Raw genomic sequence first — 20,323 nt, forward strand, 5'->3', positions numbered from 1 at the left:
ATGACTAAAAAATGTTACGTATTTACTCGAAAAATAAAACATGTCAATGAATATCTTATTATTATTACTTAAATAACAATAAACATAACATTAAATGGACGCATGTTGAATTTTTATGATACATTATGTTTTGTTCGTCACGCGTCGTTTGCACAATCTATGCGTTGCGTAGTCACGATCGTTTTAGACCGTACGGTATGGTCTAAAAAGATCGTGACTAGGCGATGCGCGGAATGCGGGTCGCGGGTGCAATTGACGGAACCCGAACGAAATATAATTTGTCATAAAAGTTCAACATGCGTCCTTTTAATGTTATGTGTATTATTATATTCGTAATAATAATAGTATATTCATTGACATCTTTTCTTTTTTAAGTACATACGTAAAGTTTTTTGGTCATCTTTACACGATTTAAAAATATTTTCATCCGACGCCATGACAAAATGAATAGACGTGCAGACGCCTCGACTGTCGCTCTCCGAATGACAACGCGGCCGTAATTTCGTTCTACATACAGTTGAAAATTATTTGCCGTTTCACTTATGTACGCTCTTAACGCATACATTGTTAACTTATTGACACTTTGATTATACAGTGACAGGCTAAGGGACGTGGAAACCTGACGCATTGAATGATTTTGAACCCCTCACGATAAAAAATAATACAAAAACTAAGTGGGTATAATTTTCAATGTATCTATAAACATAATTATTATATAATCTAAACATAGTTTTTATTATTTACACTTGAAAAAATCATTTTGTAGAAAAAAAAACTACGACGCCCGATGGGACTTGATCCTGTATCTGCTTGATTCTAGACTAGAGTCTAAAATACGTAGTAAAAGGGGTTAGGTGAGAGAAGACGCCATACACGTAAATGCAAATTCTAAATTTGAAAAATAAACTGACATGCAAATAATGGAATCGTTTATTTTAATCGAGTCGTGAAAGAAAATAAATGATAATATGATACTCTCATAATAGTTTTACAGATGCTTACAATGCAGTAGGTGCATGTCGAGTAAATAGAAAATATTAAACGACATTAGAAATAATTTGTGATAGATTGATGGGAAGGTATAAAAAAAGGAAGGTGTCGGATAGGAAACACGATTTTGAAAATTATAAAAGCATCTCTGTGAATGTCTATAAGATATGCTTGATTCAAATTAAAGAGATTGAAAGTATTTTTTGTTATAGAACTAAACCACATCCAAGAATGTTGCTATTTGGCACTGCCAACTGGTAATTAATTCTAGTAATATATTATTATATATAAATTAATAATTATATTTATTTATTCTATACTGTTATCGCACTGCTGTATAAATATATCTCTGAGAAACAAAATACAAAACAAATTCCTGTAAGTATATGTTATATTATATTTTTTCGTCGAAGCGTGTCAGTCTCGAGTATGATGGATCTGTAATATAGAATATCGTCACCTGAAGATGCTTCAAGATAAGAGGCAGATGACGAAACCGGCGACAGGCTGCTCCTGTGAAAGGCTTAACTGAATGATGGATTCGGCTCTTGAAACGGAAATCCGAAAAAATCCTAGAAGATAAATCAACTGCGATTACTGAGGACGACATAGGAGGGAAAACGAGTGATTTTTTCATCGTAGTTTAGAGTAAATTAAACAGAATGTTAGCTAACTAACTGTCTATGAATAAATATATTTAATAATAAAATATTTACAGGTAGAAAAATACCTAATTCTACTACCTAACTATATTATTATCGAACATACATAATTCTGAAAAAAACTCATGAGAAAATATAGCCAATTCAAATATCTTTTTCGAAAAAAGTAAGACACCCGGCAGGAATCAAACCTGCGTCTTTTGGGTTTCGCGCCCTGTGCATTACCACTATGTTAAGACTGCCATAATATAGTTAACAATAACGTTTTACTAAAATAATTACTACCAACTTTATATTTAACACAAAACAATAATATTCAGCAACACCTGCTCGCAGTTTTTAAATGAATTTTATCAGTCAAATCCATATTTACCGGCGATTTTTCCAAAAAATATTTAATTCAGCCGTAAAAGTTTTATCTTACTCTAACGCATATTGCGGAAATATAAGCGTGCAGAATGCTTACTCACTTGCACTTGTGGTTCGTTTTTGTTAGGGCCTTGACTAACTGACAAATGGTAATTTAATAAACAGTTACGTATTGTTAACGTATGTTTGTTTTAGGAATTTGAACCAAATTTTCTTGATACAATTATTGTATGGTAATTTAAATTTTATATTATATTAACATTGGGACTGTTATAATAGTTTAATAAAGTTCAATTCCAAGTTAACTACATCGTTATTCACACACGATCATTTAAATAGAACAGATTTAAATTATATAGAGTTATGTCTTATTATAAAAAAATACTTGAGATATTTTATAGAGATAGAGATACTTTATTAGACCTAGTAAGTATTAACATGATACTCGTATGTAGCAGTGGCGAATGGTGGAGTTAGGCTGTTAAGATTCGACATATTTTTTTGTGCACACTAAATTTTGTTAGTCATAGATACGTATTTGTTTTTATTGAACCAAGAATGCGAGGTGCTGGTTAGTTTTTAAAATTAAACTTAAAAAAAAATTAAACCCTGCCTAACCAAACCATATTAGTTTAGGTACCTATGTTATGAGCAATCCGACTAAAAAAGTGCTCACTTTTTCAGTCATATCTATTTGTTTTCATTGAGTTAAGAATGCATACTATAGCTGGTGCTCGTTAGTTTTTTTTTAAATTCATTAAGCACTTACTAAACGAAACCATAATATATAAAAAATATTCCCATATTTATAAAATATCTAAAATTATGTATGGTTTAATGGCATAATTTTAAATATTTTATAAATCCCATTATCTACTATGGCTTTAATTAGGCAGGTTTAATTTAATTTTAAAAACTAACAAACACTATCTACAAATTGTAATCTTAGTTCAATGAACATAAATACTTTTAACTGATAAAGTTTATTGTGGACTATTAATGTCGGATTTAACAGCTCACTTCCACCCTTCGGCACTGATATGGAGTATATTTTTTTTGTTATAAAAGAAAACTGTAATATGCAAGAATTTAATTACTAGCCTATCGTGCTATTGCTTAGCGTGTTGTCATTTTTTACGCTTCCTTCATAAATTGACACCACAAGAAAACCCGTACAACCGCCCTTAATTTGGTCCAATATTAAAGAAACCTTAAAAAATATTTCGTGACTACCAACATTGTAATGTTTCAATACAGTCAGCTAGCTACCGACTTATAAAAAATCAACCGCAAAATTATTGAAAAGATCGGAAAAAATCGTCTCTGTTCTGGCAGAACACACTAACTGGAGAATACTAGTTTTGAGTAATTTGACTTTGAAGTTGTTAAAATGTTTGAAATGGTTTATCATGTGAGTTTAGTAAGTAATCGTAAAAAGGATGACTTTACAATAAAGACTGTTTATTTATTAAGAAGGTTTCCAGACGGTAAAGTTTGAAATAAGGAACATTTTGGTATAACTAACTCAATGTGTTATTTTTTCGAATTAGTATCTTCTGCCAGAACAGTGACGAAATATAGTTTATAAGGTTACATGTAAATTGTACGTAAAACATTTTACCATGGCACAGTTCACCGTGAGCTTTCTTATCGAAAAGAGATGAACGTACACTATAAGGTCTCCAATTTTATTAGATTCAATATGAACATTAATTAAATTTTAATAGCTGATTTTAGCAAAATTTATGAATTCAAGAATTCAAACTAACCTAACAAATGATCCAGTATATCAGATATTTTCAAAATTTGTTTGCTGCTTGCTTTCTGTAAATTGTAAACCGACAAGAACCGTGTTTTATTTAGACATGAATTTTATGTCAGTACTATACAACCCAAAGAGGTTGAACGGTCTTTAATATACGGCAATATACTTCCGATACAGTTGATTTACGGTGTTATGTGATACAGCGAACTGCATACGTACAAGTTTCCGGACACGATTTTATAAGGGTTTGAGGTGATAATAATATTATCTCATATAGTGCTGACACCGCGATTGGCGCGTTTGCATTAGTTGGCCATTAGATATAATTAATATGATATTTAAATTGTAGTAATTAATTAGTAATTAGTAGGTTAGCAGTGAATCGGTTTTAATAGGAAAAACTAAGAATAAAATAATAACAAGATAAAAAGAACTTTTTATGTGCCACGTTTTTAAATTTTCTGTTGAATCATATAAACTTGACAATTCTATGTATTAATAAATACTTTTTTTATAATTGATAGAAATACTGAATAAAATATAGAAAACTGAAATGTCATTTTGACATTTGACAAAAATATTTGTACTTGATAGAAATACTACTAAATGTCATATTGATTTCCATAGTAACGCACGTATATATTAATAATTTAGTTGCTAGGACCCCAGACCCCTAGCAACCAATAATGGTATCGAAATAACTTTCCATACAAAACAGAATTAACTGAAAATGAATTCAATTCTGCTTAAAGATGGCGAAAAGTAATAAAAGAATGCATAGTCGTCATCTTCTGATATATTCTAAAAGTTTCAAATGTCTAATCGGGAAGTTAGTTAAAAATCTTCAATCGTCCAATACAAATCTTGGATAAACAAGAAAAAAATTGTACTGGACAAACAAGAATACGAGCTAATAAAAACGTGGTAAAATAATGGGAACTGGCGTACCATACTGCGTGTGGTCGCAGTTTTGAGACAGGGTTCGCTTTATTACTTTGGTTAGACCAAAATCAAGGGACACCGAGTGTGCTGACTATCCTTAAATATTAAATGCGCGTTAATATGAAAAATTGTAATGCATGGCATATTCCTTAACACTTCTTGTTTAAGTTTATTCTATATTTTTCCATAGTCGAGATACTTACTCATATATCACAACCGGTGCGGTATGTCGGGTAAGTTATATTATTATAATTATGTAATGAGCTAATAGCAGGTTTAAATTTACCACATGGGCATACCTACTCAATATCATCCAGTGACTAGTTGACAGGGAGTGGGTCTATTATTTGGTCACCGCATCAGTTGAAATATTTATAGCCTTATGGTGGAGAGGTTTCAGAAGAAACTCTTGAGATTCCTTTATTTGAGGTTGTACGGATACTATCCGTGGCTTTATCCAACTGACTTTCTCTTAGGCATGCTTACATACTGCAGTTTGCAATTTAGAAGAAATCTTTATTTGGCTACGTATTTTTTCGACTTATACGAGGTATAAATGAGAACTCTGCCATTCTGGGCAGTGTTGACCTGTGTGTCCCTGATAACTATCTTAGAAATAGAGAACATCAGTTGTTTATTCTCCCTAGGTGCAGAACCAACCTGCCACTGGTAATGCCATTTGGGAGGGCGATAACTATGTTCAACGAAATTGCTTCGGGTGTTGATATATTCCACCTACGTGAGGATGATTATAGGTGGACGTTGTTTTATAAATTCATAAAATAGGGTCTGCTTAACTCATCCGGTGTACTTCCTTGTACCTATCTAATTAATATTTTTGTATGTACATATTTCTACTGTTTAATAACATACTATGTATCTATTTTTTATGTAACACTTACTGTTTTAAGTATACTTCTTTGTTTCTATATGTCATGTTGTGAACGTCTTAAACTTATAATTTGTAATGTCCACAATATGTTAAAAATAAATTGAAATTGAGTTATACGGAGGTTCCATGTTCAATAACCGTTGAGGTCACAATTTTATATATTTGGGGTTTTCTCAAGCTACTGTGTTCTTGTGATTGTTTAACACTATTATTATTTCACTGTTTCATTAATAGAGCCTCGTACCATGTTGTAGTGTAAAATGAAAATATAATAATATATAAAATACCACAATTTCTGCTAATAACGAAACCAAATGGAATCTCCGTTGTTGTTTATTTATACATAATTTCTGGTTTTTATTATAGACAACCCATTTCCATACGAGGAAGTAAAGTCTATTTTGATTGATGCATTTCGTTATATCTATTTTTAACGTTTAGGTATATGGAAGAGTAGCATTGCCTATTGAAATTTCACAACTCACATTAAAGTGATATTTGATTATAATGATAAATGCATAAATATATTATAATATATGATGTAGCAATATTGTTTCGTCAAATTAATATACGAGTAGCATATTAATAATATTGTGTTCGTTTAACGCAGATTTACTCGGGTCCGTACTTAGGAATACGAAAATAAATAAATGCCAAAATAATTTCGACTACAACAAGAGGCATTCTTATATTTTAGTAAACAAAGATTTATTGGTGTGATTGTATAGTAATAATAGAAAAAAATCTGTACTTATAGAAAAATGTCGGAATACGATGTTGCTTATAAACGCCATCTTTGGCAGCATTTTCTATCTACGTTATCTACGTGTGATAATCACATTTTTTATATTGATTATTTATCAAAATATTCAAAATAATGATGGTTCAATGTATTTTTCTGCATATTATCTATGTATACTAATTTATTATTGACATAATTCGTTCTGTCACAAGAAAACTTTATGAACATGCTCTGGGTTTAAACACATGTTGAAAAATAAATAACATGTTAATTTTCCATAACCGAAATGTGAACCCGAGATAAACGATATTATAAGCCAGCGCTTTACCACTTGGTCATCGCGGGCCTTAAGTAATATTTGTCATTATGTTAATTTTCCATAACCGGGATGTGAACCCGAGATAAACGATATTATAAGCCAGCGCTTTACCACTTGGTCATCGCGGGCCTCAAGTAATATTTGTCATTATTTAACGTCAACTTTGCCGCCGTCAATCATGCGATACTATACAGGTAGGCAATATGAGCGATTTGTAGGTATGTTATTATTATTATTATAATTTGCTACAATTTCTAGTTTAATACTACCAAGCAATAACAATATTCTTATAAATTACTTTTTCTGTACCCATGGTGTCACTGTAAAATAAGTTATATATTAGGCGTAAAACCCACTTAACGCAGCAAGTGGGGCTCTCGCGCAAAATATCACAAGTGGCGCGTAAATCAACGAAAATACAACGTAATCAAATACGCCAGCGCACACTGGATTTGACGACGCATTATGCCCGCCTGCCCCATCAGTCATCGTTTTTTGGCTTCTCGGCGATATGAATTAACGAAAATACAACGTAGTCCATTCATTGAAAACGGCAAGCAAAATCACGCTCCTCGAAGCGTCATCGATGCGACGGGCGAGAAGCCATTATTTAAGAACAGCGAACTCTTTGTTTAATTATTGCGTGTCCGATTATAATTACAAGCCCCGAGAAATTTAATAATATTTTTATTGCTTTGTTATGAAAGACGCTGATAATAATAATTATTTTGTGCTGCTTGAGCCCCTTATTACATGGGTGAAGGGTAATGCGCGGGTGAGAGGGGGTGAGAGGGGGCCTACTCAATAGTGAACCCACCGAACGCTTTCTTGGTGGGCTTTATGCCTTATGCAAGAGTGAAAAGAGTAGCACTCGGGCTTCCTCAGCTCGGGTAAACTCGGTGAGACATCTCGAGAGTATATTATAATATGTTGTGTGTGTATTAGGTAGCTGACATTAGATTATTTAATACCATTTATAAAAACTATCGTTTCATATTATTTATGTCCGATAGTTTTTATTTAATAAAAGAGGCCTAATAATAATACTAACCCTTTTCCCTGGCCCTTGCATCGTTTATTATTTAAAATAATGCTTATATGCTTCTAACACTACTTTAGGGAGTTTTTATCTCATTGAGGTATTGTAAAATAAACAGCATAATACAGTGTGCTATTTTCAATGTCTTTCAATAATATAATTGTAATTGTGACAAAATTAAAGACATTTCAGATGATAATTATAACTAATACATCACAAATAATAATTGCGAGACACGTTATTTTTCCCTCACGTGCAAGCAGCGTATAAAATGTCCCCACAGGAGGCCAAATCACTTAAGCCAGCCCTGTCATTACTCGCCGGTTAATATTAAATCCTCGCCAACAATGGGAAAGGGCAAACAAAGACTGCGACGGGGTAAGTCCAACCCTGCGCCGACACAAATGACGAGAATTTGAATGCTAACATAGGCCGGGTTGATTAAACCTATATGGATCTTACTATGTACGCATATTATTATTGTATAATATTAAGGCATTTGTTTAACAATAAAGGAGTTAGGATATATACTATAATATACCTGTTGATATATAGCCGTCTAATATAATAACATAACTAAATATATTAAGTAATAATATAAGAATATTATTAATACGTTTAACTACGGCACTGGCTGTCCGCCAATGCTAAATACTAATTAATACTAATTACAGTTAAATGTTCACTTGAGTGTCCGGCGTGACATTAGTGTATAATCGAAGGTCTATTGTAACGGTCGCATAATCAATGTAATCTATTACTCTGTACATTATTATTCATGATGATGATAATAATACAGTTAATCATATGTAAAAACCATGTTCATAATTTAACATCCTCTAAACGATCCATTATTCCCAACAATACCAAAGACCTTAAAGAAGATATTATCAACCATACGGAACCTAAACATCTGAAAGTGACGCTGTAAATAAACTGTGAGTACCAAGGCCTGAACAAAAACGATGCATGAGTGCGAGTGAGAAAGTATTCGGCACCTTTACAATCTCTGCGACACGCGCTAGAGTAAGATAAAAGGTCTACATATGTGTGAGCTAGTTTCCATAAGTATCGCCGGCAAATCGGGGCGAAACGCTTCACATAGCGTCGATAACCTGTGAGCTCGTGTTGCTAAAATTGCTATTTTTTGTGTTAAACATAAAGTCAGTGGTAAATATTTTTAGTTAATTAAGTAGAAAAGATGGTTCTGTGTGTTGTCTTAAAATGTGGTAGCCGTACTGATAAGCAAGAAGATGGTATTACGTTTCATAGGAAAGTTGATACATGTTCGTGATAATTTATTTGTATATTATTATATATTTTAATATCAGTGACCTAGTGTTTCTTTAAAATAACTTAAATTATGGAATCTAATGGTTGCATTTTGACCGCTTAAAAATACTATATAACGTAAAAAAATAGAAAATTATATTTTAATTCTGAGCGTCTAGTGCGAGCACTTTGGGCGAGCACTAGCGAAATGGTCTATGGTCTCGAACATTTGTAGACGAATGCGTTCGCTCGCCCACAAACCAAACGCACGGCACGCAGTTTCATTTAGCAATGCAACGGGTGGCGTCTAGATGTATTTATAGTCTAAGGTGAGTACTTTTGAACTGCGAATTCTTTACTATCAAAATTCACATCTAATATCGATTGGATATGTCAGTCCATCTGTCAAAAACATCAAGTGTTAATTTATTAAGAGTTAATGTTTTACATGAATACGTGAGGGGGATGGGACAACTGGGCGCCAGAACAATTGGACGCCGCAATGCCGAATGAAATAAATATACGTTTGCTACAATTGTATACAAAAAGTAGACGAGGAATTTTAATCAGTTTCCATCTACTACTTAGCAGTTTTAATTCATTTGGCGCTTAATATAAGGTTTTTTTTATTGCGGATTGAGAATTATCATGCCTGTGGCTTTATATAAAAATAAAAGAACTTTTTTATCGTTGGAACTTAAACATATGCACAATTAAATCATTATCTACGTGTGCATATTTAAATTCTCACCAAGTATTAAATAATAATATTAAACATATATTTTAAAAGTACCTTTAATTCATTAACATCTATTTATTTTCGAATTTCATTCGATTGCGTGGAGCCCAGTTGTCCCGGCGCCGAATCGTCCTAGCTAGACTCTACGTGAGCACTGGTAGAACAATTTACGCTTAAGATACAATGAGAGGTCACCATTGAAGATACTATTCAGGCGCCAAAATTCACTCATTGGCAATTTGGTTCTGCGAGCAATCTCGTCGTACATTCACCGTTTGTGGTCAATTGGTCTACATGTCATTAAAATTAAAATATATTTATTTTACATATTATAATTACCAACAAATAATGAATTTCGAACTACAAATTTATGGCATTCACGACATGACACGACATTTAAACAAAAAATACAAGTCATTATAATTAACAGAAGTAAAAAAATATGATATATATGGAAGCACCTCGATCAGCGTTACCAATTTAGCGTTTTTCTTGCCATAATATCTAACATTATTCGCAGGGCAGCTTACAAAAAAAACTCATCTGGCTTGTGGCGTTTTTACTAGCGTTTTTTATGCCCCAACAGCTTTAGATGTGTTGAAAAAACGCTAGATATTTAGTTTATTTATTTTCATACGCATCAAATTTCTGACTATCGGATACTTAATGCAGGTAGGTCGGTACCTATTTTAGTGAGAAATAAAACACAATGAAATAATTTCATGCATTATTTAATGTTATTGAATTTCCGCGTACCTATATAACATAATATATTTCCGAAAGAAAAGGTATTGACTTCGCTGTTGGTAGAATTAGTAAATTTACTTAAATTTTATTTTCACAAAATCTACTGTTTTTTCATGCCAGATAGCATGTTTTTATACAACGTCTGACATGTTTTTGTCAACCACAGTTGGAAACACTGGCCCCGATTGAATTAAGTAAGCCCTATTTTAAGACTGTATTCTTATATAAGGCTGTGTTCTGTGAGGACCAAATATCGTTCGTTTAACTCGTGCATGCTACCTGTGCTCCTGTATGGCTGTGAGACATGGCATCTTACTAAGCTTCAAGAGTCTCGGCTTTTGAGCTTTGAGAATCGATGTCTCCGTCAAATCTTAGGGGTACATTGGTACGACCGCGTTACAAACACCCGAGTTCGTGAACAGACACAACAGCCTTCGGTGATTGAAGTTATCACGAAGAGACGATTTACGTGGCTGGGACACGTATTCCGGATGCCGCCAAAGAGTGCGGCACTTCGTACCCTTGTAGCACAGCCTCAAGGGTTCCGTCGCCGTGGCCGGGCCTCCCTCACGGTGCTATAAAAGCGACATACGTGCTGCAGGTCTGACATGGCGGGAGGCGCAGGAGTTGGCGATGGACCGAGGGAAGTGGCGCCAACTTGTGCTTGCCCTATGCCCCAATGTTGGGACGTGACAGGGTGGAAGAAGAAGAAGAATTTTAAGACTCATAATAAAACGTCTATAAACTGTAATAATCTATAAATGTAAACTCACCATCACGTCATAATATAGTTGTACTGCTAATACATAAGTAGGTAAATAAAATAAATTTCGGACCGCCCCGTGTATAAAGAATACCTGTGTTGTATATATTATAAATGTTATAATCCAGCTAAGCAGGGGAGTGATCCCAGTTGACGCCATAACAAGGCGTACGTATAATATTTTACTTTAAAAGGGGCATAAAGAATGTCCATAAAAAGTCAAATGATAGCATTTCAAACAAGAAACGAGGCTAACCCTTTAAATCCCACAGGTGGTAATTAACGAATCCCTTTCTCCGCCGCAATAATCATAATTAGTGGGTTAATTATCTCGTCAGATCCCATTTAGTATATTTCTTCATAGACCAAGGTGATCTTCAAGTAATTTATCGTATCTATCTTATTCTTATTTAAATTAAATATTTAATATAGTATTATAATATATAAATCTCGTCTATATTTTTTTGACCATGTCTGATACTAAGAAGATCATGGGCCTCTATAGGGTGGATGTTGTATTGAAAGATTTACTTTGTTTTAATTGAAATTGATATTTATTAGCCACTAAACTTGCTCATTATATTAGGCACATACTCTGAATCCAAATACACGTTGAAAACAACAAGTGAATATGTGGGGTTATTAATTAAATTGAAGCGCTTACTTTCAAAAGTGGATAAAACGGCTTTATGAAATTTTGAGATAAATTAAAATAACACATAATATCTTTTACTACTGTTTTAGCCGATTTTGAAACCAAACTGGATTTTTAATAATAATTAATATTTACGTATTTAGCTGAGTTTTGAAATTAAAACTCAGACCATAATTACTATGGTAGACAAATATATAGGTATCCATTTAAGCCGCTTTTGAAAGTAAGCGCTTCAATTATAACAGCCCACCGTGAGATATCGTACCCAAAAGAGATGACCGTATAGAATTGAGAACACAAAATTACGCGTTGTTCATGCAGCATTGCGAACATTAATATTCCAAGTACCTACCTATATAAGATTGTATAAGAACGTTAATTTAATATGTACGACTTGAGACTTTTGAGTACCTCCTTGTTATCTCATTTTTAGTCATTCATCTCTATATATATAAAAATCTCGTGTCACGATGTTTGTGGTCGAACTCCTCCGAAATGGCTCGACCGATTTTTATGATTTTTTTAATGTATATTTGTTAGGTATGAGAATAGGTCAACAAGTATATTTCATACCGCTAGGTGATTAGGGTATCTCTATCCAGAAAAATTTTCTTTAATTTTTTTTTTTGTATTTTTTTTATTATTTGGCATAAAAAAATATCTATAACTTAAAATTTTCACCTTCCTACCCCCACCCTCCCATTTTTTAATCGCGATTTTATTATTTTTGTATGAACAAATTTAACCGTCGTTCGTATTTCAAACAGAACGAAATTATTTATGTTGTTGAATGACAGATGGCGCTACGTCGGAGAAGAATTCAAGAGAAGCGTCGCGTCATTTTGACATTTCATAAGGCATATCACAACGCAGTGCATGCAAAATTTTGTACAATTTATTTTAATTTATATATTTTTATGTGCGTGTATTACAGTGCACAATGCCAGCAAGATGCAAGGGGGGCCATTTGGGCCGTCGAACGAATAAAGCAACAAACATGCGAAATAGTAGAGCAGAAAGAACAGACGAACAAATCCAACAAGATAACAAAAACGTGCGTGTAAGCATGTTGCAATTGCGTGCATCTCAATCACAAGAGGCACGAGCTGAACGAAATCAACAACGACAATTGGAACGGAGCCAAGCGCGCCGGTTCGTAGTTAACACACGCAGAGCAAATGACCGACAACGCCAACAAGTACATCGAACATTTACATCTGCTTCGTTCCTTCGTCTCGCATTCGAGTACGAGCCAGATATTAAATATTCCGCTCATCCGAAAGTGCTGATTGGTGCTATGGACAAAGAATGTCCCCATTGTCATGCGCTCAAATTCAAACATGAGTCAGCCGGGATGTGTTGCGCATCAGGAAAAGTGGAACTACCAGAAATTGAGATACCACCAGAACCATTGAACGGCTTGCTCATCGGCACGGTTCCAGATTCAAACCTGTTCCTGAAGTCCATTCGCACATTCAATTCATGCTTCCAAATGACTTCGTCCGGAGCAACAGAAATAGTTCACAATACTGCGGCAAATGGTCAACAATTCCATTCTACGTTCAAAATCAAAGGCCAAGTATACCACAAAGTAGGCTCATTGCTGCCAATGCCAAACGAACCACATACATTTTTACAAATCTACTTTATGGGCGCGGCGCGGCGGTGAGGACATCAATCATGTGGATGCACGTTGCGGCTACAATAGCCTCATTTCGCATAATGCCAGGCGCATCGTCGGCAAACTGGACACCCTATTGAATGAGCACAATGAATTATTGAAATTCTTCTTAGCACACATGCACGAATTGCAAAGTGACAGTCACTGAGATGCTGTCACAGGTAATTCATTCATTATGAACATCATTACTCATTTTGAATTGAGAAAATGAATGGTTGATGTTTTTTTGTTTTTATCGGCGGTCATCGTCTACAGCGCTCTATTCCTCTTTCTGTCATAGATCCCATCTCCACACACTTACGATAAATTCGTTATTTTTTATTTACCAACCAAAATATTCACTAGAAATAATTTATATGGCAGAACAACGTTTGCCGGGACAGCTAGTAATTTTATATAAACATACTTATAGGTACGTTATATTACGTTAACATAATTTTTATTTAATTATTTAAAAAAAGCACACTGAGCACATAACAAATTATTAATTCAAGACGTTCACAATATGACAATAAGAATAAAAAGTTCAAATAAATTAACTAGAGAAAAAACAAAGTAGAGAATAAAACATAGCACAAAATTATTTTATAGAAAAGAAATAAAATTAAAAAAAAAACAAAAATAATTCAAAAGAAAATATAAATTAAATAATGACATATATTTGATCTGAATACTATGCGGCCATATATATTTCAGATACAACAACTCACGGTGAACTGTTATACGGCAAACTGCATAATACGTACAAAATTCCGGACACGGAACCCGCGACCGACAACATTATTAAGCCAATCGCTACCACTCGATCATCATGGGGGTCCAAAAATAAAACGGAGTAAATTTGCACTGATCTATAATAGCTGGTCACTGGTATAGATTAGTGTAGGTATAGATAGAATTTAAAATAAACATCATGAAATTTAATGACCTTGTGAAGCAATGTGAAAAACCTAGGCACGTAGACTGTCATCCTATGTCTCCAATATCATGTGAATTTTGATAACAATTAAAATTTACTGACACTGAGGACGATATAATGTTAAATTAATTCACATGAGTCATGCGCGGGATGATAGCTCAAATTAATAACTAGAGCATTTTATCCAGACGGTTAACTTTTTCTGATGTGTTTCAAAGTTATATGATTTCATTTTCAATAAAAAGTGTGATTTTTTGATTATCGTTTATTTTGATAAAAAAAAAGTTATTCCTAAAATTATAAATATATTATTTTGTAACCATCGTGTACCTACATAAACGCCCGTGCGTTTTAAATCTCAGACTTCGAATAAAAACATATTCCTTGAATTGATCCACAAAACGTTTAAATTCCTATAATTTACTATTGGTGCTTATATAATTGACCACCAAACCTCTTTATAAACAAGACGTTTGAGATTGTCTAATAAATATTTGGAAAAATCTTAATAGTATGATACATATAATTTTTACTAAATAGTGTAATTTATCAGTAGGTATTCTCATCTCCCTCCATTTACGAAAGTGGAAAGATGCTGTCACTTTGTTTCTTTGTATGGTTTTTCGTCTGGATTTGGGACTTGGAGGTGGACAAATAACACACCGGAATTGTAGTGGAAACGAAGAGATTTATTTACGTTAATATATACCAATGGTTACATTTTTATAATTTCTTTTATGTGTAGCGCGAGTTAACAATGTTTACTGTTTGGCAGTCTGCCGCGTTCTGTCCGCCATGTTATGTTTCGCTTTCAGCGGAAAGCGCTGTCGAAAACGGCGACAATGGCAACGTCGCAGATATTTTTAAACGGCCGCAATTTACAGCATTGCCGGCTTTATTGTTATCTATTTTCGTGATCAACCTTTAATATTTGTTGGCTTTGTACCGACTCGGGCTTCTCCAGATTCACAGAGACATCCCCAAATGGGGACAATTTGTGAGTGTAAGAGTATACATATTTTTAATACTTTTATGATGTTCAGTCAAAATTAGTGGAAATTTAAAGTTAATTAATTAAATTTAATTATAAAATTCATGTATACAATAAATAGTACCTACATAATTAATGCTTCTTTAGCCCGAATTCCTAAACTTTTATTGGAAGCTTAAGAGCATACATAAGTGAATCGGAAAATAATTTTCAACAGTAGTTGGATCGAAATTTCGCAGTCGTCGCCAATCGAAGACTGTGGAAGAGGTGTGAGCACGTCAATTTGTTTTGTGATGGCATCAGAGGAATATATTCTTAAATCGTGTAAAGATGACTAAAAAACGTTCCGCATGTACTTGAAAAAGAAGACATGTCAATGAATATACTATTATTATTATTACGAAAATAATAATAAACATAATATTAAAAGGACGCATGTTGAATTTTTATGACCTCTCATTTGCACAATCCGCGCATCGCCTAGTCACGATCTTTAAAGGCCATGCCTTCGCCGAAGTATAGCCTTAAGAAATAATAATATTCCTCACCAATTCCTTTATAACGTATTGCAAGTAAAAATCAATATCAATTTCAAATAATACTCAATACTGAAACTGGGCTGAGAAAGGCACAAAATTCGTTAATATCAGTACCTACCAATCCGAATTCAGAATTATCCTATTGTACCGCGTTTCCTACTATTTTGGTATGTTTCCACTGAGTGTTTAATAATTTAAGTAACTGATTTGCCACCCACTATATTATCTTCTACGTCGTTACTGTCATGACTGGGAAGTATTATCAATCTGGAATACTGGCCAATTATTATGATCAGCTTGCGTCATCTCTCCGCTTTACCTGGCGCACTGCCCATGACAATTAACCTTACAAAGCTTTCTGGGATTTGATGAAGTGTATCTTAAGAATCTCATTATCAGGCACGCCCCAAGCGAGGATGTTGGGAGTGCGAAACACCCGGGCGATTGAATTCAGGGGGCGGCAAAAGTCCGAAAAACGGTCATATCTGCCCTTTAATGGATACCACACGGCGCCTCCAATAATTCCTGTCGCTAGCCATCGCTGCGTCATCCCAAGTCATACCAGAATTCCGTAGCTCCACTGTATACAGTCTATAGATCAGGGTTGGCGAACCTTTTTACATACGCGTGCCAAAATTTCTCAAAAAATATTTTTCGGCTGTCTGACGTGCCAAACTTTTTTTCATGAGGAAAAATGAAGAAATTTATGTTACAAACTTTCGGCACGTTTTTTTAGGTGAAAGATTTCGCCGCGAGCCGCAGGTTGCATAATTTTTCGCGTTTTTTATGAGATACGATAGATAGAGAAAAGATAATATTAAAAACCGAAGAAAAAACGCATGACTATGTCATCATTATTTTTTTATATTATATATATGTAGGTAAGTATAATATTTATTTGTAAAACTTTTTTGTAAATAATTATTGGTTTTTTTCTCTCTTCAAGATAAAACATTCACGTGCCGTGCAAAATCATCTCGCGTGCCACTAGTGGCATGCGTGTCATAGGTTTGCCACCCCTGCTATAGATAGTATTTAGCGGCCTTCCAGGATGCCGGAATCCGGTTAGCTGAAAGAATAAGCAAGCCAGGTATTTTAAAGTATTTTAGTAAAAATATATTTTATTCAATTACATAAACTGATTCGTACAATGACATATATTATGAAATACACTTACTACTACTCACGTACTAATCACATGACAGCAAATCAAAGCGTTTAAGCGAAATATACAAACATTACCTAAGTTCTTATTAAGCCGAGGTTAAAAATCGCCTGCGGCTAAATTATCTTTGGTCTCATTATGTAACTACTTTAAAAAAATGAATTGTGCATAAATTAGTTATTTTCAATATCTACTACTACCAGGCGGCCGCCACCCTTGGCACTGATCTGCCCATGATATATGAGACAAGCACCCAGAATACAGTATTTTATTGATAATTATTAATAATTCTTGCACGCATTGGTTGTGTGTTTCACTATAGATAAAAATATCGTTTTTTCATTAAATAATTGTTCAACCTGTACTCATATAATATAATATGGAGTCCGAATAATGGATTATTTCACCGCAATATTAAGCTACTTTATATACATTTAATATGTAGTTTGTCTTCGCATTATAAACAACAAATAATAGTTTACTGAAACTAGCTTCGTTCATACAAAAATACTGATATCATTATAATAAAATAAACAAAGATACCGTAGGTATATACACATAACTACCTACAACAAAACCAAAAACTGTTTTCATACATTTAAATGACTCCCTATTCATAGTCCTGCATTCAGTGTGTTATGTGATTAAATAATGCCACATTGTCAAACAACAATATTTAACTTGAAATTTTGACCACTTGGTTTTAAATCAAATTTAATACAGCAATATAATGTGCAGGCACGTATTAATTACCATCAAAAATCCACAATGTGTGCTCATTTGCTGGCTTTAATATAGTATAGTATTTTATTTATTGATTAAATAAAGAAAAAATCGGTGTGTATACTTATGTACGCGCGTTAGAAGTTATACTTCTTTGGCGTAACAAAACTTGTGATAAACTAGATTCTTTGACTAGCTCTTAATTATCTTTTTAAATTACACACCCAAGAAAAATGAGCGCTTTTTGGAACGCCGTTGGTTTATTTCTATACACTTTAACTTATATTACTAAATTATATAATTATTTAATCATTGTTTTTATTTTTAAAGTAACAACTGCCACTATGACGTTTAATAGTTTGTTTACGTAAGTAATTGAAAATGACCGACAATAATAAATTCGCTGCCTAGCAACGGAACAATTTTAAATTATAATATAATACTGTATAATCGTCACGATTGCAGTATCATTATGTGGCGTAACGGTTGTACGTTCGGCTGATAACCGAACAATCATAGATTCGAATCCAACCGAGTGTGTTTTTTTGTGTGAAAAAATAAATTATGTGTTACATGTCACACGCCATAAATATACTCTGATCTGATTTTCCAAATGCGCCTAAAGAAGTATAACGTCAAAAAATGTTGGAAAGTGATCCTCATTTACGTGTATTAATATTCATTATCATTAGGTCTTAAATGGTATTAAATGAATAATGACAATCCAATTGTCAATTTGAAACTGTAGGTACCAACGACAGAAAATCACAGCAAGATATAGCTATCTCTTGTGCAAATACCATCTTATAATGCGACAAAACCGTTGTCATGAGTTACCGAATATCACCCGTATTGCAAACGAAGTAAAATTTAATTTCGACCGAACAAAGAAAGTTGTCTGGACTGAGTCGCTGAAAATCGGACGTCATTTTAAGCTCCATAAGGGTCATCTAAATTAAATATATCAATGGGTCAAGCCCACAGAATAGATTTGTAAGGTAGAAATGCTAAAACCAGTCGCCATATCGATGGCCCAGTATTGAACGCTAGCAAGTCAAAAATTCGACATTTCGCGATATTGGTAAAAATATATTCGTAAAAATGAGCTCTTGCCAGTTTTGTATAGAAACAATTCGAAAAAAATAATTTAGATATGTACCTTGAGAGCCAAAAAAACCATATGAAATTTTACAAACTTTCAAACAAACCCAGTTTTGTACGATCCATTTCGAATTGTTTCCATTTAAAACTAGCTATTAACCGTACGCTTCCATTTCGAATGGATATATGCTGACATGTTTCCTTTTAAAACTTGTCAAATCTTGTGTATTGTAAAATATTTAAATATTAAAACATGGTTATCCCAAAACTACGTTTTTTTGGGTTGTTACTGTTCAACACTGAACCATCGATATATTAAGATTTTAAAGCAGTTTTGATGTGTGACAATAATATAATGACAATCAGGCTAAATACAATAAGTACAAACTCAATATGTAATGCGCGTTTCATTTACGTGACAAACTTTAATCCATATTATCATGATATAGACGTAAATATTGAAGATAAACAAAACAATATTCTGTAATAGTTTTTTTCAATATTTCTCCAACCTCGATAATCTTACTTTCTTGCGTGGCACACCCACTCAGTTTTTTATTTTTATGATCCCTCGCCATGTCATAGAATACTATGCCGGCTCTCACATCTAAGCTCGCCCGTCTGCCGCACAGCCATAAATCAAAGGAACGTCGATCCAATGATGAATATGAAGACCGCGCACGTAATCTCTCAAAACGTATAGATATTTGGATGAGGCCACCGACGAGCCGGTATAGGAATGACCAATTCGTAGGTGTGTGTATGCATTCTGGCATCTTCGACTCGCATCCCGAAATGCATGCGATTTGTTGATAGCAGTATAGATGTTTTTTTTTTCAAACTAAAAAGTCGCATTCGTCGAATCTGCAGAGCTCCATTTGGCAACGAGTGTCTTGTGAATAACGATGACGTCACATCGACCTATTCGACACATTGCATACGAGATGAGTTTTGATGTGCGAGCTGGCTATTAAGGCATCCAAAAAGTTCCTCTATAGACCGGAAAAAATGTGGGCTTGGGAGATCCAGACTGAGATGGATGGACTGTGTAGTAAGAAACACAGCTTGCAATAGAGAGAGTTGAATGATGGTGAACAAACGTAATTTTTTGGACTGTAATGCCAAAGATTATTAATTTTAAAAAGATAAGTAAATACATTTTGAAAACCAGTGGCGTCGTAGTAATAATAATTGACCATCAATAAAGTTACTAAATTTATTACGGTAAAGACATGTTCTATTTAAAAAAAATGCAGCTCTATTCTAAACATTTTATTCAGAAAAGAATGTAAAAAACTTTGATAGCGT

This window comes from Rhyacophila brunnea, unplaced genomic scaffold (assembly GCF_057557595.1).
Source record: "Rhyacophila brunnea isolate RB1 unplaced genomic scaffold, BYU_Rbru_1.0 scaffold_4, whole genome shotgun sequence".
NCBI classification, from domain to species: Eukaryota; Metazoa; Arthropoda; class Insecta; order Trichoptera; family Rhyacophilidae; genus Rhyacophila; species Rhyacophila brunnea.